At 42.9% G+C, this 27,670-nt stretch overlaps 1 protein-coding gene and 1 pseudogene across 10 annotated transcripts in view; one reads left to right on the forward strand and one right to left on the reverse strand.

Moving 5' to 3' along the window:
* Nucleotides 1-27,670, reverse strand: part of TSPAN5 (tetraspanin 5) — a 160,498-nt gene that overhangs the window by 101,939 nt on the left and 30,889 nt on the right. The gene's annotated exons all lie outside the window — the stretch shown is intronic.
* LOC308562710 (large ribosomal subunit protein uL22 pseudogene) lies at nt 4,066-5,434 on the forward strand (annotated as a pseudogene). Its single transcript has 2 exons — nt 4,066-4,139; nt 4,888-5,434. The product of its transcript is annotated as a large ribosomal subunit protein uL22 pseudogene (transcript).

The following is a 27,670-nucleotide window of genomic DNA, read 5'->3' on the forward strand; positions in this document are numbered from 1 at the left end:
TTCTGAAAATAGCACATAATCCAAAAGGCTGTTTAGAAAGAATCAAAATGGACCAATAATACAAAAGTGCAAGTAATCCACAATTCTGTACAGATTATAATCTGAAAAGTCACTTAAAAATTTTTTTTTAACTTGGAAAGTAATATCTTTCTATAGAAACAAAGTCATAATTAGTAGTAATATTTACAAGGAATGCCACAAATGTCTTTACTTTTAAACAAAAACTTAAAATGCCAACTCTGAGGTATAATTTACCTAAAATATACTCATTTCAAATTTATTGTTAAATGTGTTTTGACAAGTTTATACACCATGCAATCATCCCACAACCAAGATTTAAAACATTCCCACCAGCCTCAAAAACTTCCCTTGTTAATCCCAAGCCAAGCCCCAGAGAACCACTGATCTGCTTCCTGTAATAGACTGCTTCAGAGCTTCATATAAATGGGATCACAGAGTGTGCACTCTTTTGTGTCTCACTGCTTTGACTCAGCACAGTATTTCTGCAATTCATGCATGTTCTTGTTTATTCCACAGTTCGACCCTTGTTGTTGCTAAGCAGTGTTACATTGCATAGATATACCACAATTTGTTTCACCATTCACTGGGTGATGGATACTTGGCTTGTTTCCAGTTTGGGGATGGTATGAATAACGCTGCTATGAACATTTAAATACAAGTCTTTTTGTGGACATGTTCTACTTATCTCGGGAAACTGCTAAGTGATTTTCCAACATGATTGTACCATTTTACACTGCAATTGATGGTAAAGTTTAAAGGCAACTCATAAATATCTTTTCAGTCTGCTCTGTATCTGATACTATCATCCCTGGGCTGGTAAAAAGGAGTTCTGTGGTTTAAGTAGGTTGTTGAGAAGAATTTCCTCTCCATTTTTCTATTGGCAAAACCAGAAACACTTTGCCTATTCAAAATTCCTTTTTGGCAAAGCCCCATTTATGCACCTCTCTTATATACTCCCCCATCTCCACAGATGCCTAGGTGCTCATAGCCCTCTACTAATCCCACTTTAAATCCCTGATGAAGCTATAGAACTGGCCCACTTCTTTTTCAAAGTGTTCCATTTTCCAAAGCTACATACTTCCCCTTTCCTCCCTCCCCCATTACAAACCAAAACTTCTGCCCCTCAGTTGAATTGCTCATGTTTAGGGACTAGGAAGGCAATCTGATTAAAGGGACCTTTGCATGAAGGACTGGTAACCTCTTTAAATAAAGATGTTCATACAAAGGTCAAAGAGATGGCTGTCTCTAGAATTCTGCAATACTGCTCTTATTCCAAATGAGTCCCTAACATGTAGGACATACAGCAATACCATAAAGTGAAATAAGAAGAAGTGGGTGTATGAGATAAAGCAGGGGAAGATTTTTCATTTCAGGATAGGAAGTTCACTATGTTTATAGGCTAGGCCTGCCTAGTCATGTTTTCTGTCCCCCAAAGTTATTTCTGCTTTTCACAGTTTCTTTCCACCTTCTATACCTCTGAATTCACAAATTCTCAAAAAGTCTCAGGTTCTTTTTACATTAGAATCCATAGTAACGGCAGTACATTAGCGGCAAGGGGATGTCATCTGTAAGTTGGATTTGCCACGTGTACTAGAGTAAGATCTTTAATAATCATTGTCTCATTACTATACAGCACTCTCATCCCTTGGAACAAATACACACAGATGTTGCTGAGGGATCCTCCAGCCATGTCATTAACATCACAGGTTTTCATGATGTTGAGAAAGGACATCTGCCACGGGCCTCGCATAAAAGATTTCAGAAACTAAGGCATAAAAACAATCAAAATAAGCCTGTTGTAAAAGATGTTGAGCCTAAAACCATTATTAGTTAGCCAGTTCACACAGGGGCATGGAAGAAAAACAAAATCAGTGCCTTTGACACATCAATGCCATGGCGGGTTTTGTCTTTCACTCTCAACTCTCATGAATAACATTGCCCAAGAGCTCAGATATCAGCCTGGAAATGGGCAAAACACTTCTGGCTTATGCAACCGTCGCAAGAGTTCTGGTGAAAAAAAATACTTTCAAGTGGATCAGAACTGTTTCAATGAAATAATATAAAGTTAATGTATCACAAGAGTCTGACTTACTTGGGTGGTTGGTCCTGTGGCAGGTTAGCCACAGCTTTCCTTCACGACGGAAAGATGCTCAGGTAGGCTCCCAGGATTTATCTTAACTCCCCTGCTACTTATTCTGGAGCCTGAAACCAGCTCCAGCCATCACACTGGAAAGGCCACAAACCCCTCGAATAATGTCAGAGTCCTGCAGACACTAAAGCAGCCCAATCCTAATAGGCACTTGAGAAACAGTTACTCTCTTGAATTTCCGAAATAACTTGGTCATTTTTAACTACCACTCGGTTGGCCTGCCATGCCCTGTCTGAGGCTTACTTAGCCAATGGGGCTACATGAAAACGGGGTAAAGTGGGATGAAAAATAGAGTATTCGTTCAGGCATACCTAAGAGATACTGCGGTTTGGCCCCAGGCCACCACAGTAAGGGGCACCGTGATGTCTTTGCTGTTGGAGGGTCTTGCCTTCAATTTTTAAAAAACGTAACATCTGTGAGGCGAAATAAGGAGAAGCGCTCACACGGTGGGCCTGAACTTGGGCTCCGGCCGCGCAGCCAGGTCCCGGGCTCTGACCCGCGGCGCTGCGGCACCGGGCACACCCAGCTTCACTCTGGGAAACGAGGCCCAAACTCGGTCCACAGAGTAACTCCCGCATCACCCATCACCCGAGCTTCAGAGTGTTCTCTACTTGCCCGGCCGGGCATGGCTCAGAGGCTGAGCATCGACATACGATCCAGGAGATCGGGGTTCAATTCCCGGTCAGGGCACATGCCCGGGTTGCAGGCTGCAGCCGACCAATGACTCTCATTGATGTTTCTATCTCTTCCTCTCCCTTCCTCTCTCTGAAATCAATAAAAGATATATTAAAAAAAAGAATGTTCTCTTCTTGATACCAAACACCCCAACCCCCGCCAAAAAAAAAAAAAAAAGAGGTTATCTGAGTCAATTCCTGGGCTTCATGAAGATTTCTTTTCTTCCCACGGAATGCATGCTTTGTAATGCTAAGCAGATTCTTAACCTGAAAACTGTTCCAACGTCTCCTTGTCAAAATGACAGTCACTGCATCTTTGACACCATGTGGGTCTGGCACTGAAGAGCTAAGATGAATCAGCAGTGAAACATCTTATGAAACAGCAAACATGACACGAGATGTATTAATAGAATTAAGTCACACAGGACTGTGAAGGAACTCCCCACCATAATCCAGGCAGCAGTGGGATTTGTATTCCAATGCCCTATGTAGTTTGAGGTTCCAACTTTTGAGATATGTGACAACCTGGAACAAGCCCAGGAGGCTTACATTCAGAGAAGGCTGTGTGTAAAAAAAGTTTTAAAACTACCCTCAAAACCCAAAAGAAGGGAAATGGAAAAGAGGATATTTATTGAGCACATAACCGTGGTCTTAGCACTCTTCATTTCATCTCTAACACAATCAAAAAAACAAGTTTCATGCCTTTTGTACAAATATGGAAACCAAAGCTCAAAAATCCTAAGCAGCTCGCCCAGGGAACCCTTGCTAGGATTCCTCAACCCTTCTCTCCCACTCGGACTTCACTCTTACAACATCCAACCAGGCCCTTCACATCCAGCAGATCCAAAACTGAATTCACTTCCCATTTGCCCTACATTTTAAATATTATATAAATATATATAATAAAAATATTTTAAATATTTCCATGAGAGATGATAATTCACGATGGTTTAACAATTAATAATAGTAAGTTATTACATAGGCTTCTTCTCTTCCTCTCTAGATTTTGTTTTGTTAAAACAAAGATCTATTTCAGAAAGTCTGGTGGTCTGTTGACATCATAAACCTTAATTAAGGTTTGAAAGAGTCTAACGCTTTAATGTAACCTTGAAGCAATAACTGGATTATGAGCATGTCAGGGAAAAAATATGCCAGTTATCAAGCAACGACTTGGCTAGAGTACAGTTGTGGGGGTGCTGATGAATTAATTCACTGAAAAGCATGTTGCATCACCCTTCCAAAGAAGGTGCCAGGACCCATCTGCGGACAGTGCCACCTACTTACAACTGGAGCAGGTGAGCAGGTGAGAAGGTAGAAACCTACCTCTGCCTTCTTCCTTCCTCCCCCTGGCAGCTGCTCCTCACTGTGTGCTCCTACATGAATCTCCTGAGCCTTTGACTCAAAGCCCAGAAAACAAGTATTCACATTTTTAAGCAAAATATGCCACATATTATTGCAATCCATTTAGAAGGCTAATTTAAAATGCCTTCTGTTTACAAAGCCCTAAGCTGTCAACCCCTCTGAATACTTCCTCCCTGAGAATGAACAGAAGAGGAGCCAACTTTTAATGATTTCTAAACAGTCTAAAAATGGAGTTAATGTGTGTTAAAATGTAGCTCATGGGCGGATTAACCCACATATGAGCTCTCCCTGCCACACTGAGAGTTAATGTGTGTGTTTTTGTACTATACCTTAGCTGCCTGTCCAGGACTGCTCAGGAAAATCATGAACCACTGTGAGGTACACGCCTCCCACAGCTCCTCTCTACTGTGTGCACTTCATGGAGTTGCCCTAATAAGCAGCAGCTAAGTTGCAACTCTACCCCTGGAGTGCAGGGTGCATCCTGATTACCTGATGGGGGCTCAGGATGAAACCACTGTTTGTTGTCCTGTTTATGGCATTTTTATGCTTGTGGCACATTTCTCCCAGAGGGCAGTTGAACACGCATCTCTGCAGAGCAGTCTCAGCTGCTCTGGGCAATCAGAACCATCTAAAATTATTCACGTCGCTCCTCCTGTAAGTGGCCTGAGATGACCTTGAAAGTGGTTTGTATTCACTTGACCCAGAAAACCCCACAAAATCATGCAAATCAAGAGGTACAAATCTTCGTGTTCACTTTAAGAATGCTAGTGAAACTGCCCAGGCCATCAAGGGTATGTAAATCATCCATAAAGCCACCAAGTATTTGAAGGATGTCACCTTACAGAAGCAATGTGTGCCATTCCTTGTTACAATGGTGGAGTTGGTAGGTGTGCCCAGGTCAAACAGTGGGGCTGGACGCAGGGTCAGTGGCCCATAAAGAGTGCTAAATTTTTGCTGCACATGCTTAAAAATGCAGAGAGTCATGCTGAACTTAAGGGTTGAGGTGTAGACTTTTGAGCACATCCAGGTGAACAAAGCTCCCAAGATGCAGTGCAGAACTTACAGAGCTCATGGGCAGGGCACCCCACACACGAGCTCTCCCTGCCACACTGAGAGGATCCTTACTGAAAAAGAGCAGATTGTTCCCAAACAAGAAGAGGAGGTTGCACAGAAGAAAAATGTATCCCAGAGGAAACTGAAGATACAAAAACTTGTGGCCTGGGAGTAAATTCAGCATGCACTAAATGCTAATAAAAGTAAAAAATAAAATAAAATTACGCACATCACAATAGCTTACTATCACAACACCCTACATACACCTACTCTCCAGATCGAGTGAAAATCTACCAAACCATTCTCATGTGATGCAGGAACAGACCAAAAGAAACCTGATTTTATTTCTGCAGATTCCCTGCACCCTTGAATGGGTCTTTGCTGCATAAAGCAAGTCTTCACATTCAAGTCCAGCTTCCCCCATTAGGAAAGGTTCACACTCACATCTGCACTCTTCAAATTATAGCAGGACACACACAGAACGTGCAGCAAAACATCCCAGGGCAACATCAGGTTCTCCTCACAAGCTACTCGAGGAAGATAAGGAAACATCTGTCTGCACTGCATACTATTTCTGGATAAAACTGTAATGGAGATTTAGGTAAAACTATGTAAGTGCTTAACTAGTTTCCATGGCTGCCCTCTTTCTCTACCTCTCACTCAGATCAAACACTATTATCAAGGAAATATATTTTGAAGTATTTACTTGTTTTTAGTTTTCTAAAACAACATAAAAGCTAGTGTTAGCCATGGCTTAAGTGAGAAAGTTTACACAACTATTGAACACATATGGAAGGAAATGGCAGGGTGGAGGGAGGCAAAGGGGGGAGGGTATGGGAAACATCTATAATAGAGTCAACAACAAAAAAATCTTTTTATATATAATAAATTTTTTAATTATTTATTACTTTTTAGAGAGAAAGGGGAAGAGAAAGAGAGGGAGCGAGGGAGGGAAAAAGAGAGAGAGGAAGAGAGAAATATCAATTTGTTGCTCCATTCACCCTGCATTCATTGGTTGATTCTTGATTGTGCCCTGACCAGGGATCAAACCCACAACCTTGGCATATGAGGAAAACACTCCAACCAACTGAGCTACTCGGCCAGGGCCAAGGTCTTTTTTATTCCTAAATTCTTGTGACTATTCTCTTGAGGGGCAGGAACAGAAAGATAAAGCCTGGCAGTTTGGCAAAGAAATTGTAATTTGATTCTGAAGAGACTTTACTGTGATTCTCATTCCAAATTAAAGAATAATTTGCATCTTTATGAGGCATTTATGACTAGTCACAAAGTGAACGTGCTTTGCCAGAAGGTGAGAGAAAGAGTTCTTAAGCGGCCAGGTGCAAACTGACCACAGCAAAAGGCTTTCCTGCAGCCCAGCTCTCAGCAGAGACTCTGGTCAGGATCCCAAATTTCCACAGCAGACAAGCATCACTGTTCCTGGTAGGTGCTGCGGAAAGCACACTCACCGCCCTCATTGCCCCCACTCCGGGCAGAGAGTGTAATCTTGCCTTGCAGGATCCTACAACTGGTTTCTCAGAAAGATGGGCGACAAAGCTCAAGGAACCACACGCTGGGATCCCTTTAGCTAGATATCTCACAACTGCTGAAGTGGGAAGCAGTTACAAGAAAAGCATTTCTGTATGTTTGGTAAAAGTGCAGAGGGTGGCAAGTACTGGGAGAAATGCTATTAAATCTTAGATTTTAACCCCAGAGTATCTCACCTACTGAAATAATTTGCTTTCTTTAATTAAAAAAGAATGCTAATACCCACCATGTTTCTTTTTTTACCTTGGTTTCCAGGAAGCTCAGAGTTATTGCAAATGAGCATAACATTTAATGCTTATGCTCATTTGCAATAACTTCACTGTTATTTGGTACAATTATGTCCCCTGTCCTCTGTGTGGTTTTTATCATTGATTTGTATTTTATCAGTCCTATCATCCACAGGTGTATTTTGTTACAGTCTTCCTTAAATACTTTTTGCCTGCAATTAGTTTTTTAAAAAATTGTAATGCTTTAAATAAAATCTATATACACTGTACCTAACTGGTTTTTTTTTGAGAAATCTTCAGAAAAAGTTTAACTTTGGAACCTTACCCATTATAGCATCGTATGCTAGACATAAGCTGCTAGAGTGTGAATGAAAAATAAATACCTGTTTAAATTCACAGGATTGTCTACTACATTATGCAGGCATCCCTTCCCCATCACAGATAAGCATACTTATGATAGGGATCCTTCCCTTTCTATTAGTCACCTGACTCCCCTGAAGATTTGGATTTTAAAAAGCCATGGAACTTCTCCCCCAGGAAAATGTGTACCCTCCCATACACACGCACAATGTCTAATACAATTTGAAGACATTCACAGACCCCTGGCCACAGCTGGGCTCCTTCTTGCTTCAGAAATGGCAGGGAAGATACTAAGGTAAGTCCAATGCCAACAGCCACATGGGGTCCTTCCTGCACCCAACGCACCCAACACACCCACCAATGCAGCTACACATGGAGCTACAGGTCCCTAACCACCTCCCCCTTTCCGGTCCCTGTCCCCAGCAAATTGCCACCAAGAGGACCAGTCTTCTGTGGCAGTCCAAAGTCTCAACCCTGGTGAGCAACAGTGGAAGAGTAAACCCATGTCTTCTAACCTCAACAGGAGCTCTGATGATTTTCACTGTGTTATTAAGTGGCATATGCTTCTCTCCAGAAAAAAACACACCACTCTAACTCTTTACCACTTTTACAGAGGAAACATTATATAAATGCAGTGCCTTATTTTAAACAAGATGCACAGTGCTTCTTCCTTCAGACTCTCCCTGCAATATTTGTCTCTGATTTGGATTTTTGAGGACTTCTTCCACTAAACCCAATACCTCTGAGGGTGAATGCTCATCACCAAAGATAATCCCCTTTAAATTATTTTCCGTTGCTCCCCCAGATAAAACTGCAGCTATCTATGGGGGGTACTTATTTCTGTTTATTGAGCAAGGTATCTCTTATCATAAACCAAGACTTGCATCACTCCCTTGTGAAAGACTTCAATTTAGATGGTTTTATGTAGCAAATTAGAATTAGGCTAGGAAACCACAATGATCTAGAAAGTAGTAAAAAAATAAAATAAAAAAGATTCAAAAAAAAAAGAATAAAAACAACACACACTAAATAGCCCACCTAGACTGTGATTTCCAATCCCAGTCATAACATTAAATTAAAAAAAACAAACTAGGAAGGAAGGAGGGAAGGAGGGAGGGAGGGGAGGAGGGGGAGGGGGAGAGGGGGAGAGGGAAGGAGGGGGAGGGGGGAGGGAAAGAGACGGCTTCCCAAGCCCCATCCATACTTATTAACAGAATTGGGGGGGGGGGGGGTCTGCACATTGGATTTTTCAAAGCTCTGCGTGTTAGTCCACTGTGAGGCTAAGTGGGGCACACCCACCCCAGCTCACTCCCTGAGGAAGTGGGGGCAGCGGGGAGGGTCAGGGCAAAAGCAGAGGTGATGGTTGCAAAGCTGGAGGGAACACCACATGTGTCTCTGCACGTCCCTTTTGGCTGGTCCTCTCAAGTAGGCACAATCAGTCAGTAGGTGTTTCCAGGGAATCCGTTCTCTAAGCAACAGTGGAGACAGTCAGAAGGCCGTGTAGCACAGGGGACAGGAGCTGGAAGGTGAAAGAAGCTCCTGGTGATCAAGGCCCCCCAGCCAGTCTCCACCATCTGGTCTGGCTGCAGATCGCTCTACAGTTTCTTCTGACTCATGGCTGTGTTAAAGGACAACATTTCTAGCAGCTTTTCACTGGGGACACCACCACCTCTCGGTTTAGAAGACTCCTAAAGCCCCCAAATCCCTACATGGTCAAGGCAGAATCTATTCCCTACCTTAAAAAGTCAGGAAGGCCACCGTTTCTGGGAGAGACCAAGGGAGACAGATCCAAGCCTGAGGGAAATGAGTGTGACTACCAGCTAGAGCTGAAGAGTTCTGAGCAGAAGGTAAGTCAGAATCCAGCTGGTTTCTGTGGTATCACCAGCACTATGCCTCCCTGTAACAAGCAGGAGGGCTCCTCATCCAACACACAGGACTAATAGAATCGGCAGAGTCCTTGGCCCAGCTGCTGTACAGGAAATGCCCTAGGCCTGCACAGGCCTCTCTCCTCCCCGAGCTTCACGCGGTTGCCCTCAGTAGCAAAAATCTTTCTTTCAAAACTTGATTACAGGGAAACCAACTTCCTACTTGTTTGGATTCAAAATTAGCTGCAAAAGCAGGACCTCTGGGGTGAGCTGGGCTGGTCCAGGCTATCTCACAGGCACCATCAATGGCTGGACCGCAGAGCGCTCAAGCGAGAAGCAAATGAGCTGGACCCAAGTAGCATGATCAAGCATATGTACAAAAAGCAGTCTACAGAAGAGCACCCTAAAATGTTCAGTTGCAGCCATTCATTACCCATCTTTATTAGCCAACCACTCACCTAGCAGCCCTCCCGCAGCCTAATGTTGCATTAAGAATGAATGAGAACCAATGTGAGGACAGTCCCCCAGCACCCTCCCCTTGCTCCTTTCAGTACTCTGCACCCCCCCCCCATTTTTAATCAGGCACCTGGTTCCCAGTAGAGACTCCACTTCCCAGGTTCCCTTGAAGCTAAGTAAGCTCCTAGGACTCTAAGTGTGATATAGTATTACTTGAAGTGATGAGTCAAATTAGGGGTCACCTTCTTAATGACAAAGTCACTGCACCACTAGCTGAGACATTGTGGTAGAGTCACCAGGGCCAGGGGTGGAAAAGGCATGAGTCCACCCTTCCAGCCCTCATTACTCACCACTGGACTATGATCCAAGGACCACTGTGGTCAGGGTGTCCTTGTTCCAGGAGATTAATCCACACCCTAACTCCAGGAGGAAGAAAGAATCCATTTTCTAGCCCTGTCGCCAACCTTTAATTTGTTTGGGGCAAGCCACTTAATCTCCTGGCCCAGTTTCCTCCTTTATTAACTGAGGATAAAAGTACCCACTTAATTTTATTAATAAGAAGAACTGAATGCAATAATAAAGTACCAATGCTTTGGAACGTTAGGTGAGGTGGCTTCTGTGAATGAAAGTGATGATACTATAATCGGGCACCACACACTTGTGGAAAGGACTGCCCCAGCAAGAAACAAGAGTGGAGTTATACCAGGGAACTCCTATTTTTTTTTTTTTTTAATCCTCACGCGAGGATATTTCCTCCATTGCTTTTCAGAGAGAGTGGAAGGGGGAGAGAGAGAAAAAAAAAAACTCAATGTAAGAGAGACACATCGATTGGCTGCCTCCCGCACGAGCCCCGATCGGGGCCAGGGATCGAGCCTGCAACCCAGGTATGTGCCCTTGGCCAGAATCAAACCCAGGACCCTTTAGTCCAAGGGCCAATGCTCTAACCATTGAGCCAAACCAGCTAAGGTGAGAGCTCCTATTTCTGACAAGCTGAAATGTGACTTCAGCATGGTGATAAAAATATTTAAAAATATATCAAATGCTTACAAATATGATTTGTATGCACTGACTGCAATAATATGTCCATTAAAGCTAGTAACACACCAGGAGAAAAAAGGCAGCCCTGCATGGTGTAAACAGGACCAAACATGGTTGTAGTCGTGTCTCGCCAGGTGGGAGCAGGGCATTCCTGGGCCAGAAGGCACGATCCAGAGGTCGCTGAGGTTTCTCTCAGGCAGGGCCACGCCAGCCTTTATGGCACCTGGGGGCAGTTGGGGGGGTGGATTTCAGAAATGGGCTTGGCTCACTAAGTAGCTTTCATGAGAAATAGAAAGACACCCCCTTCCTCCAGGCCGAGCCACCTCAGCCTTAGAGAACAGGCTGCATACGTTCCGGCCCTCGCTGGCCCCTCAGCCAGGGCCCTTGTGCCGAGAAACACCTTGCAACTGCGCTCAGGGTCCTGTCCCAAATTTAAAGTGCATATGGCATTATTAATAATGTAATTGTACTTGATGTTTCCTGGGGATCTTGATTCTGGAGAAAAACCACTACCTGTCAATAAATCCACCACAATTACCTCATTGGAAACTGAGGTTTGTTTCATTCCAAAGAAGAACCACTAAGTTGAACTCTCCTTCCCATCTCACTTCCATGTGCTCAAAAAAAAAAAAAAAAAAAGAAAGAAAGAAAGCTGCCAGCATTACAAAAAGACAGGTGGTAGGAGGTGAAGGGTGAAGGCTTACAGCCCAGTACTCCAAGCAGATGACAGGGAACAGGGAATGAAAAGGCCGGAAGACAATGGCTAAGCATCGAGGGATTTGCAAGAACAATGATGCAGTCTTCAATTAAATTCTTTTGCTTAAACTAATCTTGCAGTTCTTGTAATGTTCTCAAGTGAAATCCATTTACAACTCCCAAAACAAAGCCAACACACACCCTAGAATTTGTTCAGCAGGCCCAACAGTGACAACCGCTGTAGCTGGCAAGGACACTTTTGCCTTCAAAGGGACCTTTAGGCAAGTCGGCTTGTAACCACAACACTCAGGGAATGTAGAATACACATACCCCTCTCAAGCCTCACTCTCCAACCATCGAGCCTCTTCCCACTTTAGGGCCTTCACCACACTGTCCCCACCCCCTCGCCTCCCCCGCATCCCCCACACCCCACACCCCGCCTGGCAGGCTCTCCTCACAGGGCTAAACCTCTCTCTGTTTTCAGCTGCAGTATTTCCTCAGAGAGGCCTTCCCTCCCACCTAAACTGTTCTTCCTGTTATTCTCTTTCATTGTCCCCTGTGTTTTGTTTCTCTCTCCACAGCTCTCGTTGCAATTTATAATTTTTTTCCTGTAGTGTCTATGTATTTATTCCCTGGGTCCTTCATAGATGCAAGTGCCAAGAAGCCAAGAGTGATTTCTGGGTTATTCATCATTGTACACCCAGCTCTGTGACCGCTCCCAAGCTCAGTATGTACTTCCTGCAGGAACGAAGGATGGTGGAAGAGGCAGAAGAATTAAAAGGAAGGGATGGGCCAGCACTGGAAACGAAGTACTTTCCTTTTTTAGCTCCACAGGTGGTTGAGTTGCACCATGCCCTATTGAGAGGAGCACTAACCTGACATTTTCCTAGCAAAATAATGTACTGAAATACCTGGTCAGTTGCTCCATAAGAAAGAGAAAAGTCTGAAGAAACATTTGCAGAAATGCCATAATTCTGATAAACATAATCTGTCCATGAAGCAGCGAGCTTATGCATAGCGCCTGTGCTCTACTTCTGAGAGTACTTCAGATATCTTGACTGCACCACAGATGACTGTAATAAAACCTACCCAGGATATTAGAGTTTCAACAACACACAGAAAAGGTAATTTGTGAATGAACAACCATTTTACCCATAACGCTGTATTCTGTAATCATACAAATGGAGCCTTTGCAAAACACCAAGGTCCAAAATCCCTTCTGTCATAAGGCAACAGGGTCTCAGATTACTTACTTCAACAACCACTAAGATGCCAACCTTTCCACATAAAATGTTCTCGTCCCTATTGTAGACATCAAAGCTTTAGCCAAACAATGAAAACGGTGACTCATGCAATCCAGTCCTGCCTTAAGACATCTCCTGGTGGTGGTTACAGCATAATTATAGTTTGATAAAGATAAACGGGGTATGAATTTAAAATACGTGGTCACTGTTACTATTAAATGCCAGTTTCCATTTCAAAGTTCCCCCAGTGGTGACTTGAGTCGCATTTTCACACTGCTTTCCAATGTTATCCCTCCCTAAGCACCATGAATTATCTCTTCAGCCTTCATCTAGCTGACCACACGGCCCCTTGCATCTCTTTATAGCCTTTCCTTATTTCTGGAGCTGTTTTTCTCATAGAGCTGTTCACTCTGAAATTTTACTAAAATGACTGCCAACTGCCTAAACAATTATTTCATGTTTAAAAAGTATTTTAGCAGTGGCTGGATGTCTCAAAGCATAAATGAGTTTTACAGCCTTCGCAGTTTTCAAATCATTTGGTGTCATTCATCTGTAATTTACAAGAGTAGATGCAGAGAAATGAGCTGAGCTGCCCAGAACTTCAGCAATCTCAGGACTAAATTAAAGCTCTGCTGAAGGCCTTATTATAGGTCAGACTCTTAGGTTCCCCATCTTCAATTCAGTCACAAGCCTGCCACACTCACAGCACTTTCTGAGGGGAAAGGTGCCAAGCTGTTCCATGTACCAACGGGGCAAAGTTTTCTATATCATGTGAAGGCCCCACTCCCAGTGGATTGGACCAGAAGTGAGCACATGGCCCAGGGCAGCGAATGCAAAGCCGGTTCCGCAGGGCCTTTCAGAGGTCGAGAGAGGCTTCAGCCACTCTCAATTTTAACACTTCCAGTTATGTTAAAAATAAAGAAACGATGAGATATTTTAATGTCTACGTTAAACAAATTAGCATTTCTAACACCCCAACACTTAAGACTAATTACACTCTTCATGAGACAGTTCAAGATTTATAAAACACATTAATTCATAGTGCACTACAGGCAAAATGTCTGTTAATGAGAAACAAATCTAAATTTGGATGACTAATGCCATCTTCTTTCAATCCTGCCAGTGTGTGTCTGTGACTGAGCATATAAGTTCACGTGGAGTTAACACTAACAGAATAAATTTGAGACCCTTCATGAACGTGAGGCCCATGCTAAATGGCCTTGTAGTCAACCCCCACCATCCTGACAACACACACACACTATGACCTGCTGGCCAACAGCATAGGATAGAATATTTAATTAAAAGTTCTACTTAAACAGGAATGATGGTAACTAGCTAGATCCATGATAAGTCATTGTAGCAAGTTACAACAAAGAACAGTAGTCACAAACTCCTGCTGGTGACATCTCCAATGCTGCCTTAGATGTAGAACAATCTGTCACTGTGAGGCCTGGCCATGACACAGTCTGTATCCTTAAATACTGTGGGGAGTCTCATCTCCCTTGCCACATGTAACCTGAGTGATGATAACCCCTGTTTGAGAGTTTTTGTGACCTTGGGACCAGGAGAGCCTAAGGCCACAACTTTCCTGAAAATTCTTGAGGCGGTCTCTGTGCAAAATTTACACAAGCCTGAAAATCTCCGGGGGGGAAGCAGAATACAGTACTTTCCATCTCACTTAGCAAACTGTCCCCACCTTTAGAGTTTTTGTTGCCCTTTCTAATCGGTTTGCTCTCAATCCCTCACCTTCTCTCTTCACCAAGAAAGTCCACCATTTAAGTCTTGCTATTTCCAGATTCTCAGACACAGAGACTTCTTAGACTTGCCGGAATTTCAGATGAGTTTAAAAGTTAGTGTCTTAGAATGAAGAAAACAAGGGGGGGGGGGGGGGGGTGTTTATTTCAATTAGGGAGAAGTGATGGAATTAGGCAGAAATGGCCAAATCTGGCTGGCAGCAGAGTCCAAAAAATGCCATATGGAGCACTGGGTGGCGACAGCAAGGTAAGAAAAAAAATGAGAATCAAAGGAGGTAAGATAAAGGCGCTGTAACTCGAGACATTGCACATGTGATTCTCCAGAGCTTCCCGTTTTCCAGAGCTCTGCAGAAGAACCTTATCCAAATACTGGGTAGATTCGCAAGGCCTTCGGGGTTGCACCTTTCCCTCACAACTCTTTCTTAGTTCCAATACTAACCCAGCCCACTCAGCTCTTGCTTCCCTTGCATTCCACAGAACCTGCATCACTCCTGACAAGTGTACCTCTGCTTCCCTCTGATAAATTGAAACCCTCAGATAAAAAGGAATTGGGCAGGTCGAGGTAAGAAGTAAAGAACACTTCAGGGCCTGCCCCCAGCTCGAGAAACGGCACATGTTTACACAGACCATACTGAAGAGGAAACCCAAAGCTCTTGGACTTTGTTCTATCTTGAAATAATTCTTCGGAACAGGGGTAACTTGGCATTTCAGAACCTAATGGGTCAGAGTAGGGCTAATACAAGGGGTCTTTACCTAAGGTTGCTGACAAGCACTGATAAAGAAACCAGCTGGATATGATGCCCAAGAGGCCCTGGGGAAGTCAAGATTTACAAAGCACAGCCCCAGACATCACAGGGTCTAGCTGCACAGCCTCAGATATGTGGTAAAAACTTTCTGGGCCTCGGTGTCCTCTAAACATGAAGGGATTGACCAGACACAGCCTCTACCGCCATTGTAATATTATGCTTCTATAATTCTATACCGTGTATAGAATTCCATACTTTACCTCACCAACAGCAATTACAATCAGTAGTTTCCCTATAACAAATGAGACAAGATCATTTCCAGACTGCAGAAGGAGATAAAATCTGGGTCCCTCTCACCATAAAATAATGGTACAGACTCTAATTTCCAAACTCTTGAATACTAGATATGGGAAAGCACCACTTGAATCTTTAAGAATTTAAGAGCAAAAGGAAGGTTTGATGTTTCACTTTGTACAGAAATAATTTGTGGAACCCTCTATTCAAAGAGGCAAATACCAAAATATATGAATAGATATATAAAATGTTTTCATCAGAGTTGGACATTAAAGTCATCTCATACCTATGACATCATCTAGTCTGGCCTCTTCCTCTTATAGATAATGAAAATGAGACACAGAGAGACTAACTCATTTGCCCAAGGACACCCAGCTAGTGAGAGGCAGGCCAAACACTAGAACCCAGCCAAGGATGATTTTTTTAAATATTTTTATTGATTTTTTTTTATTTTTAGAGGGAGAGGAAGGGAGAGGGAGAGATGGGGGATCATTGATGTGAGAGCAATACATTGATTGGCTGCCTCCTGCATGCCCCCTACAGGGATCAAGCCTATAACCTGGGCATGTGCCCTGACTGGGAATCAAACTGGCAACCTCCCAGAGCATGGGACAACACCCAACCGAGTCACATTGGCCAAGGCGATTTAATTATTTTTAAAAAGGTATCAGAGAATGTTAACAAAGTCCAGGATAAGCTCCTAGTCTTCAGAGGCTAATGTCAATGAGGACAGCCAAGCCCACCCACAAAGCATCGCTTACTGCTCTACACAAGCTGGAACACCAGGCTGACCCATGTAAGATGCATATATCTTTGGCTCCCACATTCACACATTTCCATCCATGCCAAAAAGTGGCACAAATCCCACAAGGCACAGTAGCTGACATCCCTTCTAAAACAGGCCAACAGCCCCAAAGTGGTTATGACCGTCTCAGATTCCAGGCCGGGTTTCCTACCTCATTGTTGTTATTGAGCCACACACAATCGCCTCATCAAACCTCAGGAAGCCCAGGCTGCCAGTGCCAGCCCACCAGCCGAGCAGCAGCAGCTGCCCCTAAGACATCACCCTAGGACCTCACTTCCTGTCCTGGCAATCAAGCCCACATCCGTGCCAGATCAGGGTCTAGCCCATCATTTTCAAAGCTTAGAGCTGGACAGGCCCCAAATATCCAAGAAACCATCTGTTACAAAATGCTCCCTCCTCCTTCACTTCACAAGAGACACGGCATCTGCCACCGTCCATGGTTATGTAAGTAGAAGCAAACAAGAGCCTTCTGAACCAAAGATATGAAGCACTTGCTGGTGACCTTGGAGAGGACTCTGCCCCCTTCCCACTGACCAGGTCCAGGAACAAGGGAGCCACCAGGTTTAATTCAGACATCCTGAAACAAACACCGCTGCATGCAGTCTGGCAGCATTAGCTATAGTAGATTTCAGAAAAATACATTCAATTTTCTAAAGTCCTAGAATTCTGAACCATTCTTTCATTTCCATTTATATTTAGTTATTCTTTAATAAACACTTCTCAAGGCAAAAGTCACAGTATTAAAGACAAGGTAGAAACAATCACACAAATAATATACTAATATCCCAGCCCTAAAACAGCAGATACTTAACTTCCCAGTTAAACCAGAAGCCCTAACCAATTTGGCTCAGTGGTTCAAGCACTGGGCCGCCAACTGAAGGTTCTTGGGTTTGATTCCAGTCAAGGGCACGTACCTCGGTTGCAGGCTCCATCCCCACCCCCAGTCAAGGGTCAGGGGCATGTGGGAGGCAACCAATCTATGTCTCTCTCTCACATCGATGTTTCTCTCTCTCTCTCTCCCTTCCACTCTCTCTGAAAAGCAATGGAAAAAAATATCCTCGGGTAAGGATAAAAAAAAAAAAATTAAGATCTAGTTTTCTTTGAAAGCCATTCCAATATTTCCATACTTAAATTCCAAGTAAAACCCAAGCAGTTACATTTGTATAATACAAATGTAGTCATAACTAGCGTTGACTGTGCATTCACCATGTGCCAAACTGCACTAGGATCTTTGTACGTAAGATCTCACTAAATTCTTCGAACAGCTCTATTATCTCCCCTACTCCCCTTTTCTTAAAGTGGAGGCATATGGAGAGTAACTCGCCTGAAGTCACATCATTGGAAAGTGGCAGGATCAAGGTTCAAACCTAGGTCCCTGTGACTCCAAGGCCGGTGTTTTAACATTACCCCACACTGCCTTGGGGTCTTTGGTGTGGAGGAGAAAAACTACAACTACATTTTAATTTATTGAACCACATCCTTCGTATTTTAAGAGGTTCTGTGTAAATGACAGCCCTGAAAATCTTACAGGCAAGGAAAGGAAACTGGCACTCATGTATCGAGTCTGCAGCACAGGGGTCAAGCAGCTGTGCAGGAGCCAGGGGACAAGTGAACTATGTGTCTGCCAAGGTTAGATATGCGTCTGTCTCAGACTTGAAATTTTATTTTTAATCCTCACCTGAGGATGTTTACTGATTTTAGAGAGAGAAAAGGAGAGAAACATTGATGTGGGAGCAAAACATCCATCCGTTGCCTCCTGTGTGTGCTCTGACCAGGAATTGAACCTGCAACCTCGGTATGTGCCCTGACTGGGAATCAAGCCCACAACCTTTTGGTGTACGGGATGACTCTCCAACTGAGTCAGGGCTCAGACTTGAAAATTTTAAAAGACATGAGGAGCCAAGGAGATGGGAGGGAGAGTCTTATTCTAAATTCTGCAGTGTTAAATAAGCATAATCAGCCCCATACAGGTCTGATACAATCTGTTAAAAATAAAATTAAAAAAACAATATCCTACCTTGGCCTGTTTGGCTCAGTGGATAGAGCACTGGCCCGTGGACTAAAGGGTCCCGGGTTCGATTCTGGCCAAGGGCACGTACCTTGGTTGCAGGCTCTGCCCCAAGTCAGGGTGCACGCAGGAGGCAACCAATCAATGTGTCTCCCTCCCATCGATGTTTCTCTCTCCCTCTCTCCCCCCCTTCCATGCTCTCTGAAAAGCAATGAAAAAATGTCCTAGGGTGATGATTACAAAAACAAAACAAAACAGTATCCTTACTACCTTCCCTTCTTCACCTAACAAGCACAGAAATCCATGAGCACACACACACCCTATTAGTATTAGCCTAGTTAAACCTTCAATTTTTAATTCTGTTTATTCTCTTTCGGGGAGTTCATTCAGCAAACACTTGGCTTCACTCACACTCATGTTGCTGTGTTTTATTGCAAGCATCAGTATGACTTCCTCCTGGGTGGCAGCTCTCAGACATCTCATGCAATATCAACAGTCACAAGGCAGCCACAGACTTTACTGCTCAACAGCTGAGATCTCGAGGATGAAACAATCAAGCCACAAACCCGTGGGCATATTTTACTAGCGATCGTGCCTGGATCAGCTGCACAAGCTTGTGATGTTTACGATATAAAGCGAATGTCTCTCCTTGCTCTACCTTTTCCAATTTTTCACAGTCAACTTTCATTCCAGAGTCTTACCAAGTGCCAGCCACTGTTAGATGCTGGGAACACTATGGTGAGCAAAATAAGCTTATCATGGAGCTGAAAAGGCAGAAACTAATCCAACAACGACACAAAGGAATGAGTGATTTACAAAGGGGCTCTGTGTAAGAACACAGATTGATGAATATTGTGGCAATTTTTAAACACAGCCGCAAAGTCTGATACTGCTCCCACTGAGAGGTGAGGTCTATGTCCCCTCCTTGTGAATCTGGGTGGGCTGGGACAGTTTCAACCATCAGGATACAGTGGGAATGATGCTATGTGACTTCCAGAGCTAGGTCATAAGAGCCATACTACTTCTTTTATTTACTCGAATACTCTCTCTTGGAGCTCTGAACTGCCCTGCAAGAAGTCTGACTAGCCTGGGGCTGCCCTGCTGTGAGCCTCATGAAGGAACCAGGGGTAGGAACTCTGGTCAATGGTCCCAGCTGAACTTGGTCTTTGAGTCAACCCAGACACATGTGTAGATGTTCCCAGAGGATTCCAGCCTCCAGCTGTTCAAATCTTCCCAACTGAGGCTCTGGACATCAAACAGGAGACACAAGCTGTCTTCAGTGCGTCTGAATCCAAGAGAATAGAGTGGGTGTTGTTGAACACCAGGAAGGCTTGGAGTGCTCCGCTGCACAGCAGTAGACAACCAAAACAAAGGAGTGTATATAATGGAAGAGGCTGTCTTTCCCCAGGAACTCACTCAAGCACTTGTCCTGAAAGTAACTTTGGAACTGAAACCTGAAGGGTGAAAGACTTCCAGCAAATCGAAGGGGAGGGGATGGGGGAAAAAAGAAAGAAAAGTAGGTGTAGGCACAGGCCCTGAGGTCAGCGGCTGACACAGGAAGCAAGCCAGATGGCCAGAGCACACAGAGAGGAGCAGGAAGGCTAATGGGGGGCAGGCCCTGCCAGACCACGCTCAGGCCTTTGGTCTGTTCCTTGAGAACAGTTATAAGTTCCTGGAGGGTTGTTTTCTGGTTGGGTTTTTTTTTTTCTTTCAATTGAGGTAAAATTCACAGAACATATAAGTCATTGTTTTGGGTTGAATTATGTCCTTCAAAAACTCACATGGCCCTGGCCAGTGGTTAGAGTGTCGGCCTACACACCGAAGGGTCTCGGGTTCGATTCCCAGCCAAGGGTACATGCCTGGGTTCGATCCCCAGCCCTGGCTGTGGCGCATGCAGGAGGCAACCAATCGATACGTCTCTCTCACACTGATGTCCCTCTCCCCCCACCCCCCTCCCTCTCTCCCTTCCACTCTCTAAAACTTAATGGAAAAAATATCCTCAGATGAGGATTGAAAATAAAATTCATATGAAGTTAAAACCAGTACCTGAAAATGTGACCTTATTTGGAAAGAGGGTTGCTGCAGACATAATTAGTTAAAATGAAGTATTTAAGGTAGGCCCTAATAAATAAGACTGTCCTTATAAAAAGGGACCATCTGCACACAGACATGCACACAGGAAGAATGTCACGTGAAGATGAAGGCAGAGATCAGGGTGATGGATACACGAGCCAAAGGAGACCCAGGGTTGCCAGCAAGCCTCCAGGAGCTAGAGGCAGGGACAGACGCCCCCTCGCAGCCCTCAGAGGCAGCCAACCCGGCCGGCACCCTGCTCTCAGACCGTGGCCTCCAGAGCTATGAGACAAAAAATGCCTGCTTTTTACATCAACTGGTTGTGGTACTTTGTTACAGCAGCCCTGGGGAAGTAATAGAGTCACCCTTTTAACCATTTTAAGTTGTACAATTCAGTGATTTTTAGTATCTTCAAAATATAGTGCAGTGATCACCACGATCTAACTCTAGAACATTTTCACATCCCAAAAGGAAACACTGTTCCCTCCTCCCCCAGCCCTGGCAACCATAAATCTGCTTTTAGTTGCTCTGGATGTGCCTGTTCTGGACATTTTATATACACAGAATCACACAATATAGGCCTTTTGTGTCTTTTTTCTTTCACTTTGCAGAATACTTTCAAGGTTTACCCATATATGCATCAGTACTTCATTCCTCTACAAAGCTGAATAATATTCCACTGTGTGTGTGTATCACAGTTTATGTATCCATTTATCAATTGGTAGACATTTAAGTTGATTCCACTTTTTCGCTATTATGAATAACATTGCTATTGAACATTCCTGTACACATTTTATATGAACACCCATTTTCATTTCTCCTGGGCATACCTTGGAGTGGAATTGCTGGGTCATATGGTAACTAACTATTTTTAAAATATATTTTTATCGATTTTCAGAGAGAGAGGAAGGGCGAGAGAGAGACAGAGAGAGAAACACAGATGTACCCTGATCAGGAATTGAACTGGCAACCTTTTGGTACACAGGACGACGCCCAACCAACTGAGCCACACCAGTCAGGGCTCTACCTTTCCAAGGGAACCACCAAAGTGTTTTCCACAGTGGCTGCACCATTTTCATTCCTAGCAGCAATGTCTGAGGTTTCCCTGGCAAGTTTCAAGCAAATAGAGTAAAAGTAAGAATTATGGCCCAGCCGGGTGTGGCTCAGCAGTTGAGCGTTGACCTAGGATCCAGGCAATCAGGGTTCGATTCCCGGTCATGGCACATGCCCAGGTTGCAGGCTTGATCCCCAGTCAGGGGCGTGCAAGAGGCAGCCAATCAATGACTCTCTCATCATTGATGTTTCTAGCTCTCTCTCCCTCTCCTTTCCTCTCTCTGAAATCAATAAAAGATATATTTTAAAAAATTAAATTAAATTAAAAAATAATAAGAATTGTGCTTTGAAAAAAATAAGAATCAGCTTTTGTGAAAGAACATGAGTTAGTTTTGGACCAATGGGTTTGACCATGCCTTTTAAAACATTCAAGTGAAGATGTCAGGTAGAAGAGGCTTGAGAAGCGGTCGGTAGGCTCTGGAGTCAAAAATCAGAGACTCAGCAGCCATGGGCATGGACAAGATTCCACAAGAGAAAGTCCAGAGTATAGAAAAAGAGGCTTGGTCAGAACTTTGGGGACCTCCAAATGAACGGGAGAGTAGAAGAAAAGGACTGTACAAAGGAGCGTGGTCAATAGAATGCACAAAATTATAAAACTGGTGGAAATAAAAAAGAGGAAGGTGACAGAGCAAAGACAAAAGAGATTTACCCAACTGCAAAAAGAAACAGAAGATCTGAAAAAGGTCTAAATTCTGACACTTTAACAAAGAAGATATGTATCATTTTCTTTCTTTCTAAATCTTCCCCTTTTCCCTTTCCTTTTTTTTGGAAGTAGAGGGTGCTTGGTGGTGGAGAGGAATGGTTTTAGTTACTTCTATCTTATGTGTAAGATGTTGAACTACTTGACCTTTTAAAAATACTGGTGAAAAAACACTTGTCGGTTTGGACATCAAGCCTATCTGACTTAAAATAGACCTCCCATAAGGAGGCTGCGTGGAAGAATCTGGTTATGTACTTAACAAGTTCCCATTGTTGCATCAAAGCGTCTGAAAGCTGGGGAAGACAGTTGGACACCACTTCAAAGTATCCCTGAGAAATCAACAGTGATTGAAGCAAGACAATAATCACCCCTCTACACACCCTCCCCGTGGACAAGTAGGTATTTAATTACAGAGGCAAATCAAAGACTAGAATCCTAAGAATAAACCTATAACATCCTTTGTCCCATCTCAAAATTATAGTTTAGATTATTGTGTTCCTTCAAAGCCATAGTTCTAGAGATTACAAAACTCTCTTTACATATCAATCAAGTGCGTAGCTAATCCTTTCAGGCCTACATTGCAAGGAATTGAATTTTAACTTTGTAATTATGCGAACAAAGGACTCTTGTGGTTAAATAAGCATTGCCTTTAGAAGCGCACAGGAGCTGTGCCCTCTCTGGATACAGATCCGTGCCCCTGCCCTTGGTTAGCCACAACAAAACCGGGAAATGTAAAATTGTGATACACTCAATTACTTTGAATAAAATGCACGAACAATCCCATACTGACTCTAAATCCAAATCCTTTGAAAAATTTAATATTATCTATTGACAGAAGAGGAGTCCTCCCAGAGTAAATTTGGAAATTAGATATTTAAGGGCAGTCTATGTTGGGCAGAATTCCAATTGACATTAGAACCTGAAAAGCTATATTCTTTTGCTTTATAGGGAAACTATGAAATTGGTTCCAGTTATACTACCAAAGTGAATCACATTGGAAAAAGTAATAAAATCACTATTAGCCACAGCCAGCCACACACGCTGGCATTTGTGCCTGGTATTTGCCATATATGTTATTTCAAAGATATTACCTGTGTTTTACAAAGGTCCTGGGGTGCAGAAGCTCCAAATCTTGCCTGTGGTGATACAGAATTGAAACACAAACCTTTAAACGTTAGTACAAAGTACAGATGTAACTGCTGCATACGGATCAGAAAATAAAGTCAAAAATGAAAGATTGTGATAGTCCAGAGAAAAAAATAATTACTTAATGCTTATTAAATAGGATTGTATTACTGAGAGTTCTATAAGAAGTTACTTAATTTTGTTTCTGTTGTTGTCAGAGAGGTATAAAAATTTTAGAGACGGGGAATAAGGTTGATGCTGGTTCAGATACAGGGAGTAATAAAACAGCAGATGTTATAAAACATCATTCCCCTCAATGCACTAGAAAAAGTTCTCTCGATGTCCCTGGGTCAGAGAATCAGTTTGATGATGGTACTTGGAGAGACTATAAGAGCAGTAACTAATGCTAATTAGAACTTAATGGTTAAAAGAAGAATAAAGTAAAATCTACATTAACGATCAAAAAAAGAAAAAAAAAAAGAACCTAATGGGATAGAACCACAAACATTAACTTACTCATTAATTCTCTCAACACATCCCTAAAGCGAGAATGAGCACCTTTTTTATAGAAGGGAAAAAAGTTACATAACTGGTAGCAACTGACTTCCAGAAAATATTAATCATAAATACGCAGGACAAACACTACCCTGAAGACTTTAAATCCCTCATATGTACGAGGCACAAATGAGCATATTTTTAGGCACAACCAATAACTACACTTATCCCAAAACAGCAATCACTGAACATTTGTATTCCAGAAGGCAAAATATGATTTGAAAGCACTGAAATATAATAAGAAGAAGAATAGGAGGGGGAGGCGGAGAAAAAGCTAATAATTGTTGAATGCTTACAATATGCCAGACCCCTTTCTAACTACCTATGGGAATTAACTCAATCCTCACAATGAGCTTGTGAGGTCGGTGCTATTACTTCCCTCCTACATGGAAACTGAGGCATATGAGTTGCACTGAGAGTTCATAGGAGGACTCAGAGCCAGTCTGGCCCCAAAGAACATGCTCTTGACCACGACATTACACAGTTAAACAAGGCACAACTTGTTTTCATGTTCACTCCAAGATTACCCATGCAAGATTGAACTTTGCCAAGGAGAAGAAACAAAAGTCCCTTAATGCTTTGCACTTAACCCTGTTTCCAGGGCTCCTCTGACACACGTCCCATGGACCTCTGGTGCAATAAAATGCCAAGCCAGATCTGGGCTACTCTGGCTCCAAAATAGTCATTTGGACCTAAATATTCATTTGTAACTAAAATACTCATTTATATCGTTAATGGCTTCACCCAGCCTACTCCCTGAATCCAATTTCCTCTAGAATACATTAATAGCTTCTTTGTGAATGAATACTATTAGAAGCATTTATTCAGTCCTCCTGAAATAACGTTTAGAGGCAGAAAAACTGGTCCGAGGATTTTTTTATTTTTTTTAAATCCTCACCCGAGGATATTTTTTCCATTGCTTTCCAGAGTGGAAGGGAGAGAGAAAGAAAAAGAGAGAAAGAGACATTGATGTGACAGAGACGCATCGATTGGTTGCCTCCTGCACTTGCCCTGGCGGGATCGAGCCTGAAACCAAGGTACGTGCCCTTGGCTGGGATTGAACCCAGGGCCCTACAGTCCTCAGGCCGACGCTCTAACCACTGAGCCCAACCAGCTAGGGCAAATACACATCTCTTAAAAAAGCCTTGCATAGTTAGATCATTTTGTACTAGATAAGTTGTTAAGAGGAAATTTATACTGCCATATATATATTTCTGAAATTCAGTAATATGTTTTTTAAAAAATAAAGCAATAAGAGTGGAAACACTTCATATCTAAGTATCTCTAAAGGATTTTCCATAAACCAATTATTTACTCATTCCATAATCACTTATGACTGTATTTATCAACCTGTGGCTCAAGGACCATCCACATGAGAAACACCTGGCGGTGGCTGTTAACAACACAGGTGAGACCTAATGAATTCTAGTTTCTAGTGAAGAAATCAGCATCACTCACAAACAGCCCATGTAAGTCTTAAATCAAGTTTGAGAACCACCGAGTCCCTTCTATATGCCAAACAGGACAGACAACTGTGCAAAATACTTATCAAATACTTGTTTTGTTCTTAAATGTATCCCACTTGGCACACAGAAGTCAAAAAGTATTTACCGAATGAATGAGTCAATGAATGAATATAAAGGTATTAATAGAGTGTTACAGGAATCTAGAGGGGAGAGCGACCACTTCCTCACGAAAGCAGCCCAGCTCTCCTCCCAGAAGGTAACACGAGCTCAGTTTTGAAGGAGGAACAGAGAACACCTTCTAAGAGAAGGGAGGATATTCTATGTAACAACTGGCCTGTGATCTTCAAAAATGTCAGTGTTGCCCAGCTGGGCATGGCTCAGCAGTTGAGTGTTGACCTAGGATCCAGGAGATCATGGTTCGATTCCTGGTCAGGGCACATGCCCAGGTTGCAGGCTCCATCCCCAGTTGGGGGCATGCAGGCGGTAGCCGATCAATGACTCTCTCATCACTGATGTTTCTATCTCTCTCTCCCTCCCTCCTCTCTCTGAAATCAAAGATATATATATAAAAAAAAAAAAATTTTAATGTCAATATTGTGAAAGACAAGGAAGGAAAGAGGGACTCTTCCAGATTGAAGGGGCCTAGGAAGATGTGACAATGGGTGTGATGTGTGCTCCTGCATGGGACCCTTCTGCACTTTTGGGATAACTGAAGAAACTTGGAGTCTTTCAGTAAAGGTGTAGAGGAGCTTTTTAAAATATAGGGTGTCCCCCCCCCAAAAATGTGTACACACTTTAACGGCTGATAACTCACTTAATTTTCACTCTTTTTCAGGTTTAACTGATTTGAAATAATGGGTGAAGCCAGACTAAGCTTTGAACAAAGAAAATTTATCCTCACGTGCCACTGGAACTTTTTTTTATGGGGATACATAAAAGAACCGGCAACAGTCGACGAATTGAGGGCACACAAATACCGAATGAAACGATTCTAGATGTTTGCGATTCCATTGCTTCGTGTTATCAGCAGTGCCTGGACCAAGAGAGTTGGTCATCAGTTTGAAAACAGGCATTGACAAAAAAAATTATGCATTTCTGTAGATTCTTTTAAATTTTGAAAATGAACTGTATGTTAATAAACATTGACTTTATAATCATTCAAAGTGTGTACATATTTTGGGGGGACACCCTGTAATCTTACAACTTTCCTATAAGTTTGAAATTGTTTCAAAAGAAGAAAATGGAGGGGCGGGGCTAGGAAAACAAAAGGAACTAGAATCATGAGAAATGTAATGCATTAAAAAATCTGTAAATGAATCTCCTAATGAATAATACAGGGAGAAAAAAAAAGACTTTCTTTCAAATATTTCTTCCTTACTCCCCCATTCCTCCAGGAACTTTGGGCCTATACCATCTTGGCTTGGAGTCAGCCCACATATGGCCATTTTTCTTTAAGTGGAACACAAATAAACCCCCTGGATTACAGTGGAAACACAGCAGGCGGCAGGACATCTTTCTGAATAAACTCTGGAGTAAATGACATCTCTCTTCTCCCTACAGAGTGGAAGCTTGATCTCCATGAATCGTTGTAACTCAAAACACACTTTTTACATAAAAATAATGATGGGGTTGGAAATAGAAAAAGTAAATCTTTGGACTGGATTGCTGTTGTGAGCCAAAGAGAATGATTGAATATAAAACAAGGGGGGTGAGAGGCATAGCAATAGCACTGGGTTATAAAGAAACAGATTGACATAGATTTTCTTGAAACTGGAAGTTACAGGCAACATGCCTAGAATTTAGATACAAGTATTAAGGACTGAACACTCTTCCAAGCATCTACAGCTCCCCTGACAGTTCTCACCTCATTACAACAAACACCACAGCCATAAGAATCCAAGTACCCAAAGCGTGCCCAGCTAATGACCTCAACTCCAGTCGGACACGGTGTCTAACAGTGGCCCCCATTTTAAACACAGGAAGTACAAACACACAAAACAAATACATTGACTGATCACTCACTGTGCCAAAGACTCATCAGAAGTCCTCTGATTTTCCACGATATGGAACAAGGCTAGTTTTAAAATACAGAAAAAAAAATTAACTTGCATACAAATTTTCAGGGATACAGCTACTACAGGCAAACCCAAGCAGGAGTCAATGCCACAGCAGGGGAGTCCACGAATAGATTCCAAGCTCATTCTAAATTCCCCACTCTCCGCTGTGTGGGGGGTCCACCACACTCTCTGGTATAGGTTTGTGTAAAATTTGAATTTTCTTCCAAAGCACTGAGCTGAGAAATTTCTCATTTAAAAAATACAGAGTTCCAACCTCTCCTGGA

The sequence above is a fragment of the Miniopterus schreibersii genome (genome assembly GCF_964146895.1).
Source record: "Miniopterus schreibersii genome assembly, chromosome: 1".
Lineage (NCBI taxonomy): Eukaryota > Metazoa > Chordata > Mammalia > Chiroptera > Miniopteridae > Miniopterus > Miniopterus schreibersii.